At 50.1% G+C, this 25,148-nt stretch overlaps 1 protein-coding gene across 2 annotated transcripts in view; it reads right to left on the bottom strand.

Annotated features, from left to right (window-relative positions):
- Nucleotides 1–25,148, bottom strand: part of adgrd1 (adhesion G protein-coupled receptor D1) — a 349,877-nt gene that overhangs the window by 259,151 nt on the left and 65,578 nt on the right. The gene's annotated exons all lie outside the window — the stretch shown is intronic.

Below are 25,148 nucleotides of genomic sequence, written 5' to 3'. Positions count from 1 at the left end.
CGTGGATGAGGGGATGGACATATGAGGAGAGGTTGAGTAGATTGGGACTCTACTCATTGGAGTTCAGAAGAATGAGAGGCGATCTTATTGAAACATATAAGATTGTGAAGGGGTTGGATCGGGTGGATGCAGGGAAGATGTTCCCGATGATGGGTGAAACTAGAACTAGGGGGCATAGTCTTAGAATAAGGGGCTGCTCTTTCAAAACTGAGAGGAGGAGGAACTACTTCACTCAGAGGGTGGTAGGTCCATGGAATATGCTGCCCCAAAAAGCTGTAGAAGCTACATCATTACATAAATTTAAAACAGAAATAGACAGTTTCCTAGAAGTAAAGGGAATTAGGGGTTATGGGGAGCGGGCAGGAATTTGGACATGAGTCTAAGTTCGGATCGGTCATGGCCCTGTGGGTAGTGGAGCGGGCCCAGGGGCCGTGTAGCCTGATCCTGCTCCTATTTCGTATGTCTAATTCTGTTAGATTCAGGAGATGGTTCTGTGATAGTAGATTGGCGGTTAGGATCAGATCAGCCATGATATTATTGAATGGCGGAGCAGGCTCGAGGGGCCGATTGGCCTACTCCTGCTCCTATTTCTTATGTTCTTATGTTCTTATGTTCTAAATGCAGAGAAATTGTGTTAAACAGAAGCAAAATACTGCGGATGCTGCAAGTCGGAAATGTAGAGGGGGAAAGTGCTGGAAATACTCAGCAGGTCAGGCAGCATCTGTGGAGGGAGAAACAGAGTTAACGTTTCAGGTCGATGACCCTTCGTCAGAACCGGAAGATGAAAGATCTTCGACCTGAAACATTAACTCTGTTTCTCGCTCCACAGATAATGCCGGACTTGCTGAGTGTTTCCAGCACTTTCTGAGGTTATGTTAAACTTGTATTGAACCTTGGTTAGACAACACTTGGAGTAAGGAGCATGGGCCTGGTCCTCGTAATACAAGGAGGATACAGGGGCACTGGAGAAGGTGCAAGGAAGATTTACTAGAACGATACCAGAACTGAGAAGTTAGAACCATCAGGAAAGGCTGAACAGGCCGGGGCTCTTTTCTCTAGAAAAGAGAAGGCCGAGGGGCGACCTGATCGAGGGCTGTATGATTATGATGGGGTTCGATAGGGTAAACGTAGAGAAGAGGTTTCCACTTGTGGGGGAGACCAGAACTAGGGGCTGTAAATATAAGATAGTCACTAATAAATCCAATAGGGAATTCAGGAGAAACTTCTTTACCCAGAGAGTGGTGAGAATGTGGAACTCGCTGCCACAGGGAGTGGTTGAGGCGAATAGTATCGATACATTTAAGGGGAAGCTCGATAAGCACATGAGAGAGAAAGGAATAGAAGGATATGGAGATAGATTGAGATGAAGATGGGGCGGGAGGAGGCTCGTGTGGAGCATAAACACTGGCACGGACGTGATGGGCCGAATGGCCTGTTTCTGTGCTGTACATTCTATATAATTCTGATTTCTCTCCCTGTCTGTAATTAGCTTGTGATGGACTGTGGGATCACAGCACTAACAGTGCTCTTGCACTTTAACCTCAGTGGTCATTGGTGTGTTAGAGTGCAGGCTGCGAGTGCTGGAAGGCGATCAGACCACGGTTGGGGGGGGGGGGGGGGGGGGGGGGTGGCGGTGGGGGGAGTCCAGTGCTGCTCTCACCCAGTCTGCACACACACACGTTCTAGCAGGTCTCACTGGTGAGTGTCCAGGAACAGGGAATGTTGGTTAATTTTATTTCTCTTCCCTACTCCGGACTGTTGAGGTGAATCGGAACGGTCTGACCCCGCTCTGCCTGGCCAACAGCAGCTAATCTGACAGAGAGGGGGAGAATAGAAAACAGATGTGTTCTTTTTGACTGGTGAAAAAATACAGCGAGTCATTGCAATCACCCTTGGCAGCTCCTTTAACTAGAATCAGAGAAGCATTGAATTTCACAGCACAGGAGGAGGCCATTCGGCCCATCCTGCCTGTGCCGGCTCTTTGAAAGATTCTCTCCAATTAGTCCCACTCCCCCCTGCTCTTTCCCCAGATCCCTGCAAATTTTTCCCTTCAAGTATTTATCCCATTCCCTTTTGAAAGTTACTATTGAATCTGCTTCCACCGCCCTTTCAGGCAGCGCATTCCAGATCACAGCAACTCGCTGCAGAAAAAAATGTTTCCTCATCTCTCTCTGGTTCTTTTGTCAATTCCCTTCACTCCGTGTCCTCTGGTTACCGACCCTCCTGCCACTGGAAACAGTTTCTGTGGTGTATGTAACCTGTACCACCTTAAGAGACTACCTTAAGAGATGGACTACTTTCTCTTGGCTACTGTATATTGTAGTACCGGTGGTGACCACACCGGTATATAAACTCTGTGTAGTAATTTGCTAAGCAGTTCAGCCCTGACCTTCGATTAGTAAAGACCTGTTTAAGTTATTCTTGTTGTCTGTGTCCAGTGATTTAGAATAAGCATATCTGGGAAACTCAGACTCAACAGTGGCGACGAGTCCGATCTTACCCTGCGGCAGTTTTGCATCCAAGGCAGCTTCGTCCTCAGAACGGGCGTCGAGAAGAGGCATCCGCCCTCATCATCCTGCTGAGCACCATCGCACAGGAGGCATCGAGAACCCGGGTTGAAATTACTGACCACGAAGTCCTCCATCAGCGACAGGCAGTGATCATCCTTCTACCACAGTGGTGGGTAAGCCAATCTAGCGACACGGGCAGAAAGTCGGCCGCGTTGTCAGTGGAGAAGGGGAGGGAAACCGGAGGAAAAAGGGCGAAGAACTCGACCGCAGCCGGTGTAAAGGGCTGGGCTGCAATCGGGGCCGAGAGGCGCAGCGACAAGGGCAGCGTTAATGCCACGAGAACCGCGGAGAACTCGACCGCAGCCGGTGTAAAGGGCCGGGCTGCAATCGGGGCTGAGAGGCGCAGCAACAAGGGAAGCGTTAATGCCCACGAGAACCGCGGGGGGGGGGGGAACAAAAGCAGCGTCGGGGAAATTAAGAACCGCTGGGAGGCGAGAACGGCAACAGCGCGGTAATCGCCATTGTAGCCAGCGGGGTAAGAAGACCAGCGTGGGAAGCCGCCATTGTAGTCGGCGGGGGAAGAAGACAAGCGCGGGAAAAGCCGCCAAGCGCGGGAAGCCGCCATTTTAGTAGGCGGGGGAAGAAGACAAGCGCGGGAAGCCGCCATTTTGGGAAAATAAAATATTTAAAGAAACTCTCAAGGATGCCTAAACACGGTAAACATCACTGCTTTTGATAGCGATGTTGAAGATTGGGCCGCGTATGTAGAACACATTGGAGTTTATTGTACAGCAAATGAGGTACCAGATGATAAGAAAGCAATAACCTTATTAAACTCAATGGGTGCGAAGACGTACAGGTTATTGAGGCACCTTGTAATACCAGATAAACCGGCGGATCAGACTTTCGCGAATATTGTTACTATCCTGCAAGAACATTTAAACCCCACGCTGCTGCTGATAGCGGAACGATTTAAATTTTACAGAAGAACGCAGCTGAAAGAGGAAAGCAACGCTGAATTCTTAATTGAACTGCGCAAGCTATCAAAGTACTGTCAGTTTGGTACAGGACTAGCAGACGCTCTGAGAGATAAATTCGTGTGTGGATTACTAAAAGAAGGAACTCAAAAGCGACTGCTAGAGGAAAAGGACCTTACGCTTGAGAAAGCTGTCACCATTGCAGCATCGCACGAGGCCGCAGCAAGAGGCACTACGGAAATGCAGCTAAGGTCATCGGAACTCAGCACCAATCGAATGGCATTGGGTGCAGTAAAGTGTTATCGTTGCGGAAGGACAACGCATGATCAGAACCAGTGTTGGTTCAAAAATCAGGAATGCAGAAAATGTGACAGGCTAGGTCACATAGCTAAAGTATGCCGGTCAGGAAAGAAGACCAGCAACAAAAAGTCACCGCAGGAAAAGTGCAAAAAGGTACACAAGGTGACAGAGAACAGTTTGGATGAACAGAAGACGGATTCAGACTCCAGCAGTAAGGAACTGGGTTGTCTAAGAATACATAATGTGGGTAACACAGCAGACCACCAAACTATCTGGGTCACATATCAGATAGCAGGAGTCCAAGTGAAGATGGAATTGGACACTGGATCGGCATTGACGGTCATGAATAAGCAAGATTACAAAAGGTTATTTCCACACATTCCCCTAAGGGATACAGAGATTGTATTGAAAACATACACGGGGCAAAGAGTATACCATCGGAAAGATAAAGGTAAAGGTGGTCCACAAGGGTAAAGAAAGCCGAGGAATGGACTTATATGTGTTACCTGAGGGAGGTCCACCACTACTGGGACGGGAATGGATCAGGAGAATAAATATGGACTGGCATTCCTTAAAAGCACTAACTGTAGATTCCGGTAAAAAGGACGATGTCAAACCTAAACGACTGTCCAGAATATTGGACGATGCTAAAGAGGTGTTCCAGAAGGGACTGGGAACACTGAAAGGAATTACGGCAAACATCAAGGTTGAAGAACATGCAAACCCGAAATTTTTCAAAGCTAGACCGGTACCTTATGCGATACGACCTGCTGTGGAAGCTGAGCTGGAGGGACTAGAACGTTCCGGAGTACTGTCAAAGGTGGACTGGAGTGAATGGGCTACACCCATTGTTCCCGTCATGAAGCGTTCATCGAGTAACAAGCCGGGGGAACCGGGGAAGGTTCGCATCTGTGGCAATTTCAAGATCACTGTTAATCCGGTGCTTCACACGGTACAATATCCGCTTCCACGGATGGAGGATATCTTTGCTTCGTTGTCTGGCGGGAAACACTTCACCAAGATAGACCTGGCGCAGGCGTACTTACAGATGGAAGTTGATGAAGCGTCACGCCAGTATCTCACGATCAACACGCATAAGGGCTTATTTCGGTATAATAGACTGGTTTTTGGAGTGGCATCGGCTCCAGCGATTTGGCAAAGGGCCATGGAGCAGGTATTACAGGGAATTCCAGGCACACAATGCTACCTGGACGACATTCTGATTAAAGGAGATGATGATGAGGAACACCTTGCAAATTTGGAACAGGTGCTCATCAGATTGAAAGAATATGGACTTCGAGTTAATCGCCAGAAATGTGAGTTCTTTCAGAAGCAAATCTCGTACTGTGGTCACGTCATTGACCAGGAGGGGCTTCACAAGTCACCTGACAAGATCGAAGCAGTTGTGAAGGCTCCCGCTCCGGAAAATATATCCCAGTTGAGGTCGTTCCTAGGGTTGATTAACTATTACCATAAGTTCCTGCCAAATTTATCCACGGTGCTACACCCGCTGAACGCTCTTTTGCAGAAGGGAGTGCCATGGAAGTGGAGCGAGGACTGTAAGCGGGCCTTTCACAAAAGCAAGGCATTGATCACCTCTAAGGAAGTGTTGGCTCACTTTAACCCAACGCTGCCTATTCGTTTAGCTTGTGATGCTTCTCCATATGGTATTGGGGCAGTGCTCTCACATAAGTTGCCAAATGGCTTGGAAAGACCAGTCGCGTTCGCATCCAGATCATTGACCTCCACTGAGCGCAACTATGCTCAGATAGATAGGGAGGCTCTCAGCCTTGTGTGGGGAGTAAAAAAATTGAATCATTACCTGCAAGGGCAAAAGTTTACGCTGCTGACAGACCACCAGCCGTTGGTTTCCATTTTTAACCCTAAGAAGGGTGTTTCGGTGATGACAGCGCAGAGGCTCCAGAGATGGTCCCTTTTCCTAGGGGCACATCAATATCAGATCGAATTCAAAGGTACAAAGCAACATGGTAATGCTGATGGGCTGTCGTGCCTGCCACTACCTACAGCGGAAGAGGCACCGACAGTTGACCCTGTTGAGCTATTTCACTCGACCATCATCGAATGTTTACCAGTCACCAATGCAAGTATTGAGAGAGAAACCAGGAACGACCCGACACTGTCTCGGGTCTACGAATTGACAGTGAAGGGATGGCCAGCTCATGGTGAACCACTGTTACCGGCATTCTCAGCCAGACGAGAACAGCTGTCCGTCTGTCAAGGAACATTGATGTATGGAACAAGGGTGATTATTCCTCCTAAATTAAGGGAGAGAGTTCTAAAGGAACTGCATGAAGGTCATCTGGGGGGAGTCAAGATGAAAAGCCTTGCTAGGGCTTATGTGTGGTGGCCAGGTATCGACCAACAAATAGAGGATCTGACTAAAAGCTGCTCAGGGTGCCAAAAAGTTCAAAATGCACCTCCAATTGCACCGCTGCATCCATGGGAATGGCCTTCAACCCCATGGCAACGTGTACACATTGACTTCGCAGGTCCATTCATGGACTCCATGTTTTTAATTGCGGTAGACGCACATTCTAAATGGCCAGAAGTGATTAAGATGGCGATCACTACCTCGGAAAAGACGATCGCAGTTCTAAGAACGATATTCGCAAGAAATGGATTGCCAGAACAATTATGTTCAGACAACGGACCGCAGTTCGTGTCAGAAGAATTCCAGAAATTCATGAAGAAGAATGGGGTGAAACATTATACCTCTGCCCCATATCATCCGGCTACAAATGGGTTGGCCGAGAGATTTGTACAAACGTTCAAAAAGGCGATAAAGGCCATGAGCGAAGACCAGATTCCACTACAACACAAGGTGGACAATTTCCTAATGGCATATCGAAACGCCACTCATGCAGTGACAAATCAAAGCCCTGCCATGATGTTCTATAACAGGAGGTTGCGGTCCAGGTTGGACTTGTTAAAACCAAATGTGCGGAGGGAAGTCGAAAACAAACAGTTCCAGCATATAAATAACAAGACCACTCGGAGTTTCGAAATAGGACAACCAGTGTTAGCCCGGGACTATAAGAATGAGAAATGGCAATCTGGAACAATTCGTGCCAGACAAGGACCCCTGATGTACACGGTGGATATTGGTGAAAACGTAATACGACGTCATGCTGACCAACTTGTAGAATCGAGAACAAGGGTCGAACCCATGACTACGACAGGGACACCAGTGGAAGAAGTTAGTGAACCTGAAGCATCTACCTCAGACGCCAATGTACCTGATGTCCAATCCATAAGAGATCAACTAGATGAGTCACCCCAGAAACGAGAATCAGAGACCCCTGAAAGGCGTTATCCAACTCCAATCAGGAGGCCTCCTCAGAGACTGAATCTTTGAACAGTTTTGCATGAAGTTGTATATATGTTATCCATGTTATGTTTAAATTGGGATGTACACTGTTAAGCTAAAAAAGGGAGGAATTGTGGTGTATGTAACCTGTACCACCTTAAGAGACTACCTTAAGAGATGGACTACTTTCTCTTGGCTACTGTATATTGTAGTACCGGTGGTGACCACACCGGTATATAAACTCTGTGTAGTAATTTGCTAAGCAGTTCAGCCCTGACCTTCGATTAGTAAAGACCTGTTTAAGTTATTCTTGTTGTCTGTGTCCAGTGATTTAGAATAAGCATATCTCGGACACACAGACTCAACAGTTTCTCCCTATTTACTCCATCAAAAACCACTCATGATTTTGAACACCTCTATTAAATCTCCCCTTAGCTTTCTCTGCGCTAAGGAGAACAATCCCAGCTTCTCCAGTCTCTCCACAGAACTGAAGCCCCTCATCCCTGGGACCATTCTAGTAAATCTCCTCCGCACCCTCTCCAAGGCCTTGACATCCTTCCTAAAGTGCGGTGCCCAGAATTGGACACAATACTCCAGCTGAGGCCTAACCAGTGTTTTATAAAGGTTTAACATAACTGCCATGCTTTTGTACTCTGTGCCTCTGTTTATGAAGCCCAGGATCCTGTATGATTTTTTTAACAGCCTTCGCAACCTGCCCTGCCACCTTCAACGATTTGTGCACATATACCCCAGGTCTCTCTGTTTATGCACCCCTTTAGGACTGTACCATTCAGTTTATATTGCCTCTTCTCATTCTTCCTTCCAAAATGTATCACGTCACACTTTCCTGGGGGGAGGGGGGGGGGGGGGTCACAGCAGAATCTCGGCTCCCTGTTTGACCACAGCTGCTCATCACTGTCTGCAAGTTTATCACATTTCACCTGTTCTTAAATAATCAAAAAGCCTCGAATTTAAAATTCTCAAAAAGCCTTGAATTTAAAATTCTCATCCTTGTTTTCCCTATCTCTGTATCCTCATCCAGCCCCACAACCCTCCGAGATCTCAGCGCTCCTCCAATTCTGGCCTCTTGGGCATCCCCTGATTTCCATCGCTCCACCATTGGCGGCCGTGCCTTCAGCTGCCTGGGCCCCAAGCTCTGGAATTCCCTCCCTAAACCTCTCCGCCTCTCTCTCCTCCGTTAAGACTCTCCTTAAAACCTCCCTCACCTGTCCTAATATCTCATGTTGCTCAATGTCAAATTTTGTCTGATAATCACCCCTGTGAAGCGCCTTGGGACGTTTTACTTTTATTTAAGGTGCTATATAAATACAAGCTGTTGTTGTTTAGAAAGTTAAAAGTTTGTTCAGAAAGTTTGACTTTGTATTTGTGATGTGATCAGTGAGACATCCACTCCGGACAGTCCCAGGGAGTGGAGACCGGAGCTCCAGCTCGGAATTCCGGGTTGACATCCAGGGAGATCCTCACTGCCGGTGGGTGAACCCTCCTCCCCCATCGTATGGGGCGTGGGAACCTTAAAAACCTCCCCCCCTCCCCCAATCGGCTGGGGTAAAGATGGTCCCGTCATGCACGGAGTGTTCCCACCACGGCCTCTCAGTTAATGAGCCTGAGAATCCTCCCACTGCTCTGAGGGAATATACCGTCTATACCAGCCTCTGCCACTAGATGTCTATACCAGCCCGTGTTACTTGATTGAGATCATTCTGATGCAATCCTACAGTGTGATACAGTAAATATATTTCCCATTTCTACACTAGAGTAGCTGGGGTTGTCCTCCTTAGGAGCACAGATGGTTAAGGGATTTGATTGAGGTGTTCAAAATCATGAAGGGTTTTGATCGAGTAGATCGGGAGAAACTGTTTCCAGTGGCAGGAGGGTCGGTAACCAGAGGACACAGATTGAAGGCAATTGGCAAAAGAACCAGAGGGGAGAGGAGAACTTTTTTTACACAGCGAGTTGTTGTGATCTGGAACGTGCTGCCTGAAAGGGCGGTGGAAGCAGATTCAATAGTAACTTTCAAAAGGGAATTGGATAAATACTCCAAAAGGAAAAGTTTGTAGGGCTCTGGGGAAAGAGCAGGGGAGTGGGATTAATTGGAGAGAATCTTTCAAAGAGCTGGCACAGGCACGATGGGCCAAATGGCCTCCTTCTGTGCTGCATGATTCTATGATAACAGAAGACCAGTGAATCTGCTCTACACTCTCTTCAAGGCCTTGATATCCTTGGAGGAGGATCTCAGGAAGAGGATTGAGGCTTTTAAATGTATAACAGTCCTAGGAGGAATTAATGGTGTGATCCTCAAAGCGAATCCCTCAGCCAAGTGTTTTTTGCTCATTACGAAGCTCTCAGTACGTTGCAGTCTGCGTCTGGGGAGTTCTGCTTTTATAGTCGTTTTTTTATTAAAGTCTCTCTGTGTCACAGGATCTGTTTCAAAGAACACGCACCAGGCAGCAAGTGTAACTCGCTGATTCCAAATCAAGAACACAACATAAGAATTAGGAGCAGGAGTCGGCCATTCAGCCCCTCGAGCCTGCTCCGCCATGCAATGAGATCATGGCTGATCTTCTATCTCATCTCCACTTTCCTGCACTATCCCCATATCCTTTGACTCCCTTAATATTCAAAAATCTATCGCTCTCTGTCTTGAATATACTCAACGACTGAGCCTCCACAGCCCTCTGGGGTAGAGAATTCCAAAGATTCACCACCCTCTGAGTGAAGAAATTTCTCCAAATCTCAGTCCTAAATGGCCGACCCCTTATTCTGAGACTGTGACCCCTGGTTCTAGACTCCCCAGCCAGGGGAAACATCCTCCCTGCATCTACCCTGTCAAACCCTGTAAGAATTTTATATGTTTCAGTGAGATCACCTCTCATTCTTCTAAACTCTAGAGAATATAGGCCTAGTCTACTCAATCTCTCCTCATAGGACAATCCCCCCATCCCAGGAATCAGTCTGGTGAACCTTCGTTGCACTCCCTCTGTGGCAAGTATATCCTTCCTTAGGTAAGGAGACCAAAACTGTACACAATACTCCAAGTGTGGTCTCACCAGGGCCCTATATAATTGCAGTAAGATGTCTTTACTCTTATATAAAAACAGAAAATGCTGGAGAAACTGAGCAGGTCAGGCAGCATCTGTGAAGAGAGAAACAGAGTTAACGTTTCAGGTCGATGACCTTTCGTCAGAACTGGAAAAAAGCAGGAAATGGAACAGGTTTTTAAGCAAATGTAGGGGCTGGGAAATGGGGGAGTGGAGGAAAGAACAAAAGGGAAGGCCTGTGATAGGCTGGAAGGTGGAAGAAGTGAAGAGACATTAAGAGATATTCAAGGCGAGAGGAGATGGTAATGGGACAGGTTAAGAAACAAAGGATGGCTCTAGATGAAGTGTAAATTGCGCTGGCAGAATGAAAGACAGCTGCCCTGTGGGAGAGAAGAACAGAAGACAGAGTTAGGATTTTAAAAAAGATAGGGGCCGGGGTTATGATCTGAAATTATAAATAGGATATAGAGGCACTGGAGAGGGTGCAGAGAAGATTTACAAGGATGATACCAGAAATGAGAGGGTATATATATCAGGAAAGGATGAACAGGCTGGGTCTCTTTTCTCTTGAAAGGAGGCTGAGGGGTGACCTAATAGAGGTCTTTAAAATCATGAAAGGTTTTGATAGAGTGGATAGAGAGAGAATGTTTCCACTTGTGGGGAAGAGCAAAACTAGAGACCATCAATATAAGATAGTCACCAAGAAACCAATCGGGAATTCAGGAGAAACTTCTTTCCCCAGAGAGCGGTGAGAATGTGGGACTCGCTCCCACAGGGAGTGGTTGAGGCGAATAATAGATACATTTAAAGGGAGGCTGGACAAACACATGAGGGGGAGAAAGGAATAGAGGGTTACGCTGATAGAGTTAGAGGAGGAAAGACGGGAGGAGGCTCGAGTGGAGCATAAACACCGGCATGGACTGGTTGGGTCGAATGGCCTGTTTGTGCCGTATATCCTATGTAAAGGTCATTCGGCCCAACTGGCCCGTGCCGGTGTTTCTGCCCCACACGAGCCTCCTCCCACCCCTCTTCATCTCACCCTATCAATATATCCTTCTATTCCTTTCTCCCTCATGTGTTTATCCAGCTTCCCCTTAAATGCATCTCTGCTCTTCGCCTCAACCACTCCCTGTGGTAGCGAGTTCCACATTCTCACCACTCTCTGGGTAAAGAAGTTTCTCCTGAATTTCCTATTGGATTTATTAGTGACTATCTTATATTGATGGCCCCTAGTTCTGGTCTCCCCCACAAGTGGAAACATTTTTGCAGCTGTTGTGTAGTTATGTGGATGTGAGCGAAGAACTTTAATCAAATACTAACATTCCGTTTCACTCCAGAGACTTGTGCATAAAATCCAGGCTGACACTCCAGTGCAGGACAGAGGGAACGCCGCACTGTCGGAGGGGCAGTACTGAGGGAGCGCCGCACTGTCGGAGGGGCAGTACTGAGGGAGTGCAGCAATGTCGGAGGGTCAGTACTGAGGGAGTGCAGCACTGTCGGAGGGGCAGTACTGAGGGAGCGCCGCACTGTCGGAGGGGCAGTACTGAGTGAGCGCAGCACTGTCGGAGGGTCAGTACTGAGGGAGCGCCGCACTGTCGGAGGGGCAGTACTGAGTGAGTGCAGCACTGTCGGAGGGTCTGTACTGAGTGAGTGCAGCACTGTCGGAGGGGCAGTACTGAGGGAGTGCAGCACTGTCGGAGGGTCAGTACTGAGGGGGTGCAGCACTGTCGGAGGGTCAGTACTGAGGGAGTGCAGCACTGTCGGAGGGTCAGTACTGAGGGAGTGCAGCACTGTCGGAGGGACAGTACTGAGGGAGCGCCGCACTGTCGGAGGGTCAGTACTGAGGGAGCGCTGCACTGTCGGAGGGACAGTACTGAGGGAGTGCAGCACTGTCGGAGGGGCAGTACTGAGTGAGTGCAGCACTGTCGGAGGGTCAGTACTGAGGGAGTGCAGCACTGTCGGAGGGACAGTACTGAGGGAGTGCAGCACTGTCGGAGGGGCAGTACTGAGTGAGTGCAGCACTGTCGGAGGGTCAGTACTGAGGGAGTGCAGCACTGTCGGAGGGTCAGTACTGAGGGAGTGCAGCACTGTTGGAGGGTCAGTACTGAGGGAGTGCAGCACTGTCGGAGGGTCAGTACTGAGGGAGCACCGGACTGTCGGAGGGACAGTACTGAGGGAGCGCCGCACTGTCGGAGGGGTAGTACCGAGGGAGCGCTGCACTGTCGGATGTGCCGTCTTTCAGAAGAGATGTTATACCGAGGCCCCGTCTGCTCTCTCAGGTGGACATAAAAGATCCCACGGCGCTATTTCGAAGAGCAGGGGTAGTTCTCCCCGGTGTCCTGGGCCAATATTTATCCCTCAACCAACATCACTAAAACAGATTATCTGATCATTTATCACATTGCTGTTTGTGGGAGCTTGCTGTGCACAAATTGGCTGCCGCGTTTCCCACATTACAACAGTGACTACACCTCAAAAAGTACTTAATTGGCTGTAAAGCGCTTTGGGACGTCCTGAGGTGGTGAAAGGCGAGATAGAAATGCGAGTCTGTCTTTTTCCATGATTCCACATTTGCTTTGTGAACATGCAAACCGTTCAGTGATTGAACTTCGACACAAGAATTGTCTGGAGAACATTGAAACCCACCCCACACATGCTCAGTGCCTGCAGCCAAAAGCAACACAAATGACAGAATGTTAAATGCTAACCTTTATCAGAGCGATGCCCCTGGGACGATTAACTATTCGGAGTTTTATAGAATACAGCATGTTCCCACTGAGAGAACCAGCCTGCTCAGTAAATCAGTCAGTGCAGACAAAGACCCCAAAAAAAATCAGATCTCAACGCCATCAGATTTATGGGTTCAGCGTTAAGGATGAAGCTGGTCCACCGCTGCGCGGATTCAGGACGCAGGCGCTTAGAGAAGACGGACCGTCAACATCGGGGCCCTAGTCTTGGCAGCAGCCTCCCGCCGTCCCTTTAAAGACGGCCGGTTCGTCTGCACTGTGCCAGAGAGAACGGTCGCGCTCCAATATCAGAAAGGGGCCTGAAGCAGGCGCTCGGCCCTCGATTTGCCACCAGCCCGGTGTCAGTTTCAGGCAGGCTTCCTGCATGCGCCCTAAACCAATATGGCGGGCGGCGCAGCGCCAGTCCGGAATGAGTCCCGCACGCCACACTGGACCCTTCCATGCCCAGTTATCGCCTGAAGATCGGGAGGGAGGGGCTGCACAATCCAATGCCCAGGCCCACGTCTCCGAAGCCCATCTGAAAGGTTCCTGTGGAATCATTGTCCAACGCACGGTAAAATCCACGTGAGCACCAGCACGGCCTCGAGTATAAACAAACATTCTGCTGAGGGAATGGGCGTTCCTTCGAAATGGTCTTTGTCCAAACAGATGTTTCGATCTTCCTCTCCTACCCTTCTATAAACTGACAGAAACCTGGCACCCTTCCCATTGGAAAAGTCGACGCTCATCCAGCCAGATGTCTGTTAAAGCTCCATAAAAAATATAATGAATCTAATTTGGACAAAGAGTTGAGAGACTGGCCCGAGCGAGATCCACACACCTTCCTTGCGTGCGTTACTGCTGCTCAGGGAACACAAACAAAACTGGGCGCCATAAAATGAAACATTGCAACGTTATGGGCTGAAACATCAAATGCTTTAAAACTGTGGGGCTAACACAGCACTGAAACACTGAAATGGATTGAAATAAAATTTCACGAGAATGATATTCCTCAGCTCGTAACCAGCATCACAGGGATAAGGATCCAGGGTCTCACGTTTACTGGACAAATGATTCAGCCACTAATTGCCACGGTGCTCAACAGAGGACAGTGAAAAGAAAAGACTTGCATTTATATATCGCCTTTTACCACCTCAGGACGTCCCAAAGCGTTTTACAGCCAATGAAGCATTTTTGAAGTGTAGTCACTGTTGTAATGTAGGAAACGCGGCAGCCAATTTGCACACAGCAAGCTCCCACAAACAGCAATGTGATAATGACCAGATCATCTGTTTTAGTGATGTTGGTTGAGGGATAAATATTGGCCCCAGGACACCGGGGAGAACTCCCCCTGCTCTTCTTCAAATAGTGCCATGGGATCTTTTACGTCCACCTGAGAGAACAGACGGGGCCTCGGTTTAACGTCTCATCGAAAGATGGCATCGCCAACAGTGCAGCACTGCCTTGCCGGCAGTGCAGCACTCCCTCAGCACTGCCTCGCCGACAGTGCAGCACTCCCTCAGTACTGCCCCTCCGACAATGCAGCGCTCCCTCAGTACTGCCCCTCCGACAGTGCAGCGCTCCCTCAGTACTGCCCCTCCGACAGTGCAGCGCTCCCTCAGTACTGCCCCTCCAACAGTGCAGCACTCCCTCAGTACTGCCCCTCCGACAGTGCGGCGCTCCCTCAGTACTGCCCCTCCGACAGTGCAGCACTCCCTCAGTACTGCCCCTCCGACAGTGCAGCGCTCCCTCAGTACTGCCCCTCCGACAGTGCAGCGCTCCCTCAGTACTGCCCCTCCGACAGTGCAGCGCTCCCTCAGTACTGCCCCTCCGACAGTGCAGCGCTCCCTCAGTACTGCCCCTCCGACAGTGCAGCGCTCCCTCAGTACTGCCCCTCCGACAGTGCAGCACTCCCTCAGTACTGCACTAGATTTTTGTGCTCAAGTCTCTGGAGTGGGGCTTGAACCCACGACCTTCTGACTCAGAGGCGAGAGTGCTGCCCACTGAGCCACGGCTGGCACCAATTGGCACATGCGGCAGTTGCTTGTGAATGTCTGGCTCTACATAAGCGATGGTGGACATCGCCTCAAAGACCACCGAGGCCTCAGCAATAACGCCAGGCACCAGTGTTGCACCTTCAATGAAGGGAACACTTTGTGATTGGACATCTTCCAATCTGTCCGTCCTGCACTGTTCAGCAATTGTACAAAAGAAAATGACCGTGTCACAAGAACATAAGAATTAGGAGCAGGAGTCGGCCATTCGGCCCCTCGAGTCTTCTCCGCCATTCAATAAGATCATGGCTGATCTTCGACCTTATCTCCACTTTCCCGCCCAATCCCCATGGAGTCCAAAAATCTATCGATCTCTGTCTTGAATATACTCAATGACTGAGTCTCCACAGCCCTCTGGGGTAGAGAATTCCAAAGAGTCACCACCCTCAGTGAAGAAATCCCTCCTCATCTCAGTCTTAAATGGCCGACCCCTTATTCTGAGACTGTGACCCCTGGTTCCAGACTCTCCAGCGAGGAGAAACAATCTCTCAGCACCTACCCTGTCGTGACCTTTCAGAATCTTACATGTTTCAATGAATCCAGGTTCCCAGTTTACTGGAAGAAGTGGACAATGAGACCCTTACACACTCAGCTCCATGCCTGTAGTGACCGGTGTCCACTGCTGATTCTTCTTGAAGTGTATGTGTTGGTGGGCATTGTTATTTGAGGGCTTCAGTTACCCCATTAATGGATCAGTGCCAGCCATGGCCAACGTCCTTGGAAAGTCCCCACAGGAAAACGGTTGCGGGCAGTGGTGCCTTTCACTGCCACTGCTGGTGCTTGGCAGAAGGTTGACTGCCCCTGCTGACCATCATGGACCAGGTGACACACCTCAGTCACAAGGACCCTAGTGAGCTCATATCGCCTGCTCCACAGGATGTCCAGCTCATCAAATGTTGCCTGGATAGTACCTGGAGCGATGGAGACTCCCAATGCTCTACACTCATAGGCCTCCTCCTCCTCCTCCTCCTCCTCCCCGTCACAGGATTCCTGCCAAGGCCTGCTATCCCTGAGCTGGTGGTCAGACAACCCAAATGTCATCACCTCCCTCCAATTCATCATCCTCACGACCATAAAATACTCGCCTTTCCACTGCCCTGCATACCTGCAGAATGATGCATTGCTCAACCACGACCTTCAACGAGGCCGTGGCAAGCTCAACGAGCCTATTTCCCACAAAGGTTTCCAAAACAGCCATTCTTGAGCTGCAGATGGTGAATACCGCGCCTGCCTCCCCGTATCACACCACTCTTTCCACAGACTCATGGCTTTTCATTGCAGCTTAATGAACAGAGGAATGTTCCCTTGGTGTATCTAAGTGTGTCCTAATGCGCTGTTAAACATTGACCTCCTGATAATTATTAAATGTATAAATCACTTGTTTGACGAGCTCCTATCATCCCAATTGCACAAAGCTCAAAGACTGTGGCATAAAAGTAATTCATTAGCTCGTGCAGGGTCTATTAAAATACTTCAAAAGGACCATGGCTGGCAGCTAGACACAAATCAAAGCGATGCGATACAATAGTTTATTACACATTGCATTCAGATATGCTGCAAATGCTGTGAGAATATAACCTCACATGTCAGGAGCTGGTCAGTGAGGAGAGTTTATTACTTGTGTAATTAAGATTCCCTGACATTCTTTTGGTGCCAACGATGAACAGCTTAGCAAAGTCCCGAGTTACTGAATAGGTTATAGTCCAATAATCAAACGCTGCACCAGGATTCTGCTTATCTGCCCTGGATAAAGTTCAGCATTGGTGCATTTATTTATTTATTTATTGTCCATCAGTCCACAAAGTGCTCTGCACAGGGCACATCTGTGTTTTAAGTTACACAGAATCTCAGAATAGAGTATGAGAGTAAGCTTTCAGGGAACATAAAAACTGACTGTAAAAGCTTTTATAGATATGTGAAGAGAAAAAGATTGGTGAAGTCAAGCGTAGGTCCCTTACAGTCAGAATCAGGGAAATTTATAATGGGGAACAAAGAAATGGCAGACCAATTAAATACATATTTTGGTTCTGTCTTCACAAAGGAGGACACAAATAACCTCCCAGAGATGTCGGGAAACATGGGCCTAGAAATTGGGTTGGGGCGCCAAAGTGGCGCAAAAGTCGCCTGAGCGCAGGATTTAGCGCAGCGATCGGAGTGATACCGATCGCCAGAAATTCAGTTTCAGTGCCCCTTGAGGGAGACGGGGCGAGGCTCGAGGCGCTCCGCGTCCCTCTTACGGCGCTGAAACTGATTATCGCAGCGCAACGTGCCGCAGCGCCACATGCTGCAGCACGGCACACTGCGGTACTGCAGGCCTTCCTCCCACTGTTAAGGGGGAGGTGCCTGCAACAGCGCGATCCCTGCTCGCGAGTGCCGGCAAATGAGCCCGGCACCAAGGAGAAGTGCCGGGCTCTCGGGAAACAGCCGGCAATGCCGCGGGGGGGGGGGGGGGTTAGGAGGCCGGGGACGGAGGTGCTGGCAGGCGGCCACCGAAAAAGCGGCCGCTCCGCACCTCCGCCTTAACTTGCGCCGCTGCCGGCACAGTAAGGCCCCGTGAACCGGGCGCGGGTAGCGAGCGGCGCAACTGCGGCGTTCGCTACCAAATATCGCGAACGTGGCACGAATGGGGCGCTGCGCACACCGATGATGTCATCGGTGGCGGCACAGCGCAATTGCCTAACGCCACCATTAGCGCCCCTACTGAATATCGCCGGAGACGCAGCCAGTGGCGCTACAGCCACTGACTGCCTCTTTAGGCGCTAACAGGTGGCGCTACTCACCCAATTTCTCCCCCTTAGAGTCTAATGAAAGGGACGAACTGAAAGAAATCAGTATTTGTAGGGAAATGGCGTTAGGGAAATTGACAGGATTGAAGGCCGACAAATCCCCAGGGCCTGATAATCTACATCCTAGGGTACTTAAGGAAGTGGCCCTAGAAATAGTAGATGCATTGCTAGTCATCTTCCAAAATTCTATAGACTCTGGAACAGTTCCCATGGATTGGAGGGTAGCTAATGTTACCCCACTATTCAAAAAAGGTGGTAGAGAGAAAACGGAGAATGACAGACCGGTAAGCCTGACATCAGTAGTGGGGAAAATGCTAGAGTCCATTATAAAAGATTATAATAGCAAAGCACTTGGAAAACAGTGACAGGATCGGACAAAGTCAACATGGATTTACAAAAGGTAAATCGTGCTGGACTAATCTACTGGAATTTTTTGAGGATGTAACTGGTAAAATAGATAAGGGAGAACCAGTGGATGTGGTGTATTTGGACTTTCAAAAGGCGTTCGATAAGGTCCCGCATAAGAGATTAGCGTGTAAAGTTAAGGCACATGGGATTGGGGGCAAGGTATTGACTTGGATAGAGAACTGGTTGGCAAACAGAAAGCAAAGAGTTGGAATAAACGGCTCTTTTTCCGAGTGGCAGGCAGTGACAAGTGGGGTACCGCAGGGATCGGTCCTTGGACCCCAGCTATTCACAATATATATTAATGATCTTGATGAGGGAACTAGATGTAATATCTCCAAGTTTGCAGATGACACAAAGCTGAGTGGGCGTGTGTGCTGTGAGGAGGATGCCGAGAAACTCCAGTATGTTTTGGACAGGTTGGGCGATTGGGCAGAAGCATGGCAGATGCAATATAACGTGGATAAATGCGAGGTTATCCACTTTGGTGTCAAAAACAGGAAGGCAGATTATTATCTGAATGGCAATAGATTGGGAGAAGGGGAAGTGCAACGAGACCTGGGTGTCCATGTGCACCAGTCGCTGAAGCATGCAGGTGCAGCAGGTGGTTAAGAAGGCAAATGGTATGTTGGCCTTCGTAGCGAGAGGGTTTGAGTACAGGAACAAGGATGTCTTGCTGCAGTTGTACAGGGCCTTGGTGAGACCCCATCTTGAGTATTGTGTGCAGTTTTGGTCGCCTTATCTGAGGAAGAATGTTCTTGCCATGGAGGGAGTGCAGCGAAGATTCACCAGGCTTGATACCTGGGATGGCAGGAATGACGTATGAGGAGAGATTGGGTCGATTGGGCTTGTACTCGCTGGAGTTTAGAAGAATGAGAGGGGATCTCATTGAAACTTATAAAATTCTGACAGGACTAGACAGACTAGATGCAGGAAGGATGCTCCCGATGGTCGGGGAGTCCAGAATCAGGGGTCACAGTCCAAGGATAAGGGGTAAGCCATTTAGGACAGAGATGAGGAGGAATTTCTTCACCCAGAGAGTGGTGAACCTGTGGAATTCTCTACCACAGAAGGCCGTAGAGGCCAATTCATTAAATATATTCAAGAAGGAGTTAGATATATTTCTTAAGACTAAAGGGATCAAGGGGTATGGGGAGAAGGCAGGGACAGGGTACTGAGTTTGGATGATCAGCCATGATCGCATTGAATGGCGGGGCAGGCTCGAGGGGCCGAATGGCCTACTCCTGCTCCTACCTTCTATGTTTCTCACAGCACAGAAGGAGGCCATTCAGCCCATCATGCTTGTGCTGGCTCTTTGAAAGATTCTCTCCAATTAGTCCCACTCCCCCTGCTCTTTCCCCAGAGCCCTGCATAATTTACCTTTTTAACTATTTTTCCAATTCCCTTTTGAAAGTTACTATTGAATCTGCTTCCACCGCCCTTTCAGGCAATGCGTTCCAGATCACAACAACTCACTGCGTAAACAAAATTCTCATCTCCCCTCTGGTTCTTTTGCCAATCACCTTCACTCTGTGTCCTCTGGTTACCGACCCTCCTGCCACTGGAAACAGTTTCTCTCTATTTACTCCATCAAAACCCCTCATGATTTTGAGCACCTCTATTAAATCTCCCCTTAGCCTTCTCTGCTCTAAGGAGAACAACCCCAGCTTCACTGGTCTCTCCATGTAACTGAAGTCCCCCATCCCTGGGACCACTCTCGTAAATCTCCTCTGCATCCTCTCCAAGGGCTTGACATCCTAAAGTGTGGTGCCCAGGACTGGCCACAATACTCCAGCTGGTCCCGGCAGATTGGAAAACTGCTAATGTAACACCATTATTTAAAAAGGGTAGTAGGCAGAAGGCTGGAAACTATAGACCTGTTAGCCTAACATCTGTGGTTGGTAAAATGTTAGAGTCCATTATTAAGGAGACAGTAACGGGACATTTGGATAAACACAATTTAATAGGGCAAACTCAGCATGGTTTCATGAAGGGGAAGTCATGTTTAACAAATTTGCTTGAGTTTTTTGAGGAAGTAACATACAGGGTGGATAAAGGGGAACCAGTGGACGTAGTGTATTTAGACTTCCAAAAGGCATTTGACAAGGTGCCACACAAAAGATTATTGCTCAAGATAAAAAATCACGGGATTGGGGGTAATATTCTGGCATGGGTGGAGGATTGGCTCTCTAACAGAAAGCAGAGAGTTGGGATAAATGGTTCGTTCTCAGATTGGCAACCAGTAACTAGTGGTGTTCCGCAGGGGTCAGTGCTGGGTCCCCAACTCTTTACAATCTATATTAACGATTTGGAGGAGGGGACCGAGTGTAACATATCAAAGTTTGCAGATGATACAAAGATGGGACGGAAAGTAGTGAGTGAGGAGGACATAAAAAACCTGCAAAGGGACATAGACAGGCTAAGTAAGTGGGCAGAGATTTGGCAGATGGAATACAATACTGGAAAGTGTGAAGTTATGCACTTTGGCAGGAAAAATCATAGAGCAAGCTATTATCTTAATGGCAAGAAACTGGAAAGTACTGTAGTACAAAGGGATCTGGGGGGTCCTGGTGCACGAAACTCAAAAAGTTAGTATGCAGGTGCAGCAAGTGATCAAGAAGGCCAATGGAATGTTGGCTTTTATTGCTAGGGGGTTGGAATATAAAAACAGGGAGGTATTGCTGCAGTTGTACAAGGTATTGGTGAGGCCGCACCTGGAATACTGCATACAGTTTTGGTGTCCATACTTAAGAAAAGACATACTTGCTCTCGAGTCAGTACAAAGAAGGTTCACTCGGTTAATCCCGGGGATGAGGGGGTGGTCATATGAGGAGAGGTTGAGTAGATTGGGACTCTACTCATTGGAGTTCAGAAGAATGAGAGGCGATCTTATTGAAACATATAAGATTGTGAAGGGGCTTGATCGGGTGGATGCGGTGAGGATGTTCCCAATGATGGGTGAAACTAGAACTAGGGGGCATAATCTTAAAATAAGGGGCTGCTCATTCAAAACTGAGATGAGGAGAAACTTCTTCACTCAGAGGGTGGTGGGTTTGTGGAATTTGCTGCCCCAGAAAGCTGTGGAAGCTACAGCATTAAATAAATTTAAAACAGAAATAGATAGTTTCCTAGAAGTAAAGGGAATAAAGGGTTACGGGGAGCGGGCAGGAAATTGGACATGAGTCTGGGTTCGGAATGGTCATGGCCCTGTGGGTAGTGGAGTGGGCCCAGGGGCCGTGTAGCCTTGTTCTGCTCCTACTGTGTTCTAATTCTGTTAGATTTCAGGAGATGGTTTTATTCCTGTTCCTGGCTGGGGTGGAGATCGCCTTTACAGAAGGTAAGTACTGTAGAAAATATAGGGACAGAGTGATCTCCTGGAAGAATTTCGATCGCCTAGATGGGTCGGAGAGGAATTTCCCAGATTTTTTTCTCCCAAATTGGCCATTGGGTCTTTATCTGGTTTTTCGCCTCTCCCGGGAGATCACATGGGTTCGGGTGGATGCAGAGTGATAGAAGATTTGAGGTTAGGATCAGATCAGCCATGATCTTATTGAATGGTGGAGCAGGCTCGAGGGGCCGATTGGCCTACTCCTGCTCCTATTTCTTATGTTCTTATGTTCCTGGCTTTTGTACTCTGTTCATAAAGCCCAGGATCCCTTATCCTTTTTTAACATTGGCCGGGATTTTTTTGGGAGCAATTCCTGCTCCACCGACGTATCTTTACAGCATTTCCGTCGCACTGCCGATCAAGTTATGACATTGGAGTTGGAGCTTCTCCAAGGAAATTACCAGCCATGAACCTGCTGCAGTTTATTGGTACATTGAGGTGAGAGAAATTTGATGGATTTTATCATTTCTGTTTATCGATGTATTTTTGGAGGACAGAGAAGAGTTGCTTTTGTCTTTGGACTCATAAGAACAGCAAAAAACTCCAACAGTGCAGCGTTCCCTCAGTACTGCCCCTCCGACAGTGCGGCACTCCCTCAGTACTGCCCCTCCGACAGTGCGGCGCTCCCTCAGTACTGACCCTCCGACAGTGCGGCGCTCCCTCAGTACTGACCCTCCGACAGTGCGGCACTCCCTCAGTACTGCCCCTCCGACAGTGCGGCACTCCCTCAGTACTGCCCCTCCGACAGTGCGGCACTCCCTCAGTACTGCCCCTCCAACAGTGCGGCGTTCCCTCAGTACTGCCCCTCCAACAGTGCGGCACTCCCTCAGTACTGCCCCTCCGACAGTGCGGCACTCCCTCAGTACTGACCCTCCGACAGTGCGGCACTCCCTCAGTACTGACCCTCCGACAGTGCGGCACTCCCTCAGTACTGCCCCTCCGACAGTGCGGCACTCCCTCAGTACTGCCCCTCCGACAGTGCGGCACTCCCTCAGTACTGCCCCTCCGACAGTGCGGCACTCCCTCAGTACTGCCCCTCCGACAGTGAGGCACTCCCTCAGTACTGACCCTCTGACAGTGCGGCACTCCCTCAGTACTGCCCCTCCGACAGTGCGGCGCTCCCTCAGTACTGCCCCTCCGACAGTGCGGCACTCCCTCAATACTGCCCCTCCGACAGTGAGGCACTCCCTCAGTACTGACCCTCTGACAGTGCGGCACTCCCTCAGTACTGCCCCTCCGACAGTGCGGCGCTCCCTCAGTACTGCCCCTCCGACAGTGCGGCACTCCCTCAGTACTGCCCCTCCGACAGTGCGGCACTCCCTCAGTACTGCCCCTCCGACAGTGAGGCACTCCCTCAGTACTGACCCTCTGACAGTGAGGCACTCCCTCAGTACTGACCCTCTGACAGTGCGGCGCTCCCTCAGTACTGCCCCTCCGACAGTGCGGCACTCCCTCAGTACTGCCCCTCCGACAGTGCGGCACTCCCTCAGTACTGCCCCTCCGACAGTGAGGCACTCCCTCAGTACTGCCCCTCCGACAGTGAGGCACTCCCTCAGTACTGACCCTCTGACAGTGCGGCACTCCCTCAGTACTGCCCCTCCAACAGTGCGGCGTTCCCTCAGTACTGCCCCTCCAACAGTGCGGCACTCCCTCAGTACTGCCCCTCCGACAGTGCGGCACTCCCTCAGTACTGCCCCTCCGACAGTGCGGCACTCCCTCAGTACTGCCCCTCCGACAGTGCGGCGCTCCCTCAGTACTGACCCTCCGACAGTGCGGCGCTCCCTCAGTACTGACCCTCCGACAGTGCGGCACTCCCTCAGTACTGCCCCTCCGACAGTGCGGCGCTCCCTCAGTACTGCCCCTCCGACAGTGCGGCGCTCCCTCAGTACTGACCCTCCGACAGTGCGGCGCTCCCTCAGTACTGACCCTCCGACAGTGCGGCTCTCCCTCAGTACTGCCCCTCCGACAGTGCGGCACTCCCTCAGTACTGCCCCTCCGACAGTGCGGCACTCCCTCAGTACTGCCCCTCCAACAGTGCGGCGTTCCCTCAGTACTGCCCCTCCAACAGTGCGGCACTCCCTCAGTACTGCCCCTCCGACAGTGCGGCACTCCCTCAGTACTGACCCTCCGACAGTGCGGCACTCCCTCAGTACTGCCCCTCCGACAGTGCGGCACTCCCTCAGTACTGCCCCTCCGACAGTGAGGCACTCCCTCAGTACTGACCCTCTGACAGTGCGGCACTCCCTCAGTACTGCCCCTCCGACAGTGCGGCGCTCCCTCAGTACTGCCCCTCCGACAGTGCGGCACTCCCTCAGTACTGCCCCTCCGACAGTGAGGCACTCCCTCAGTACTGACCCTCTGACAGTGCGGCACTCCCTCAGTACTGCCCCTCCGACAGTGCGGCACTCCCTCAGTACTGCCCCTCCGACAGTGAGGCACTCCCTCAGTACTGCCCCTCCGACAGTGAGGCACTCCCTCAGTACTGACCCTCTGACAGTGCGGCACTCCCTCAGTACTGCCCCTCCGACAGTGCGGCACTCCCTCAGTACTGCCCCTCCGACAGTGCGGCGCTCCCTCAGTGCTGCCCCTCCGACAGTGCGGCGCTCCCTCAGTACTGCCCCTCCGACAGTGCGGCACTCCCTCAGTACTGCCCCTCCGACAGTGCGGCACTCCCTCAGTACTGCCCCTCCGACAGTGAGGCACTCCCTCAGTACTGCCCCTCCGACAGTGCGGCACTCCCTCAGTACTGCCCCTCCGACAGTGAGGCACTCCCTCAGTACTGCCCCTCCGACAGTGCGGCACTCCCTCAGTACTGCCCCTCCGACAGTGAGGCACTCCCTCAGTACTGCCCCTCCGACAGTGCGGCACTCCCTCAGTACTGACCCTCCGACAGTGCGGCGCTCCCTCAGTGCTGTACTGGAGTGTCAGCCTGGAGCTTGTGCTTAACTTGAACCCACGACCTTATGACTCAGGAAGAGAGAGTGCGCTACCCACTGAACCACGGGTGACACCTTAAGGTTTATGATTGCCAGATCTGCTCGTCCCCAGGTGCTCTGGATGATAGAGCACGGAGGTAAACAGGGAGTCAAAGTCGACCATCCTCATTGGTGAAGCAGGTTGGTATTGACATCCCCACCCCACCAGGCCACAAGTGACACTCAACCCTTTCCTTAAACATTCGTCTCACCAGCTTTCAGCACTCAAGACTTGGGAATTGCAGCTTGCCGCTGGATCTGGGAGGCATCTCGGACAACATTGTAATGTAAAATGGAAATGTTCTTGTGTGCAGTGCACCATTTTAGACCCTCAGAATTTGGCCCTGTAATTGTATTGAAGGGTTTCCAACGTGCAACTCAAAGATTCCCGTTAACGCATCGTTCGAATTTCCCACCAACTTTCCCTGGTGTGTGAAACAAAACTATTCTGAAGATATTCCTGGTTTTACATCTCGGGATGTCTCGACGGGCTTGTTAACAAGATCCCTGGCAGTGCACAGTGTAAAAACCCACACTGCTCCGTTAGTAACTGGCAGACGAGATCAAGCGACCCTGGCACAGAACATCAGACCCGTAACAGGCCTCTATTAAAGTGTTATCTGCCCACATTACTCATCAC

Source organism: Somniosus microcephalus, chromosome 19 (assembly GCF_052327205.1).
Source record: "Somniosus microcephalus isolate GS21.2 chromosome 19, FLI_Smic_1.0, whole genome shotgun sequence".
Lineage (NCBI taxonomy): Eukaryota > Metazoa > Chordata > Chondrichthyes > Squaliformes > Somniosidae > Somniosus > Somniosus microcephalus.
Note: the sequence above shows the minus strand (reverse complement) of the source record. Positions and strands in the feature narration are given on the sequence as shown.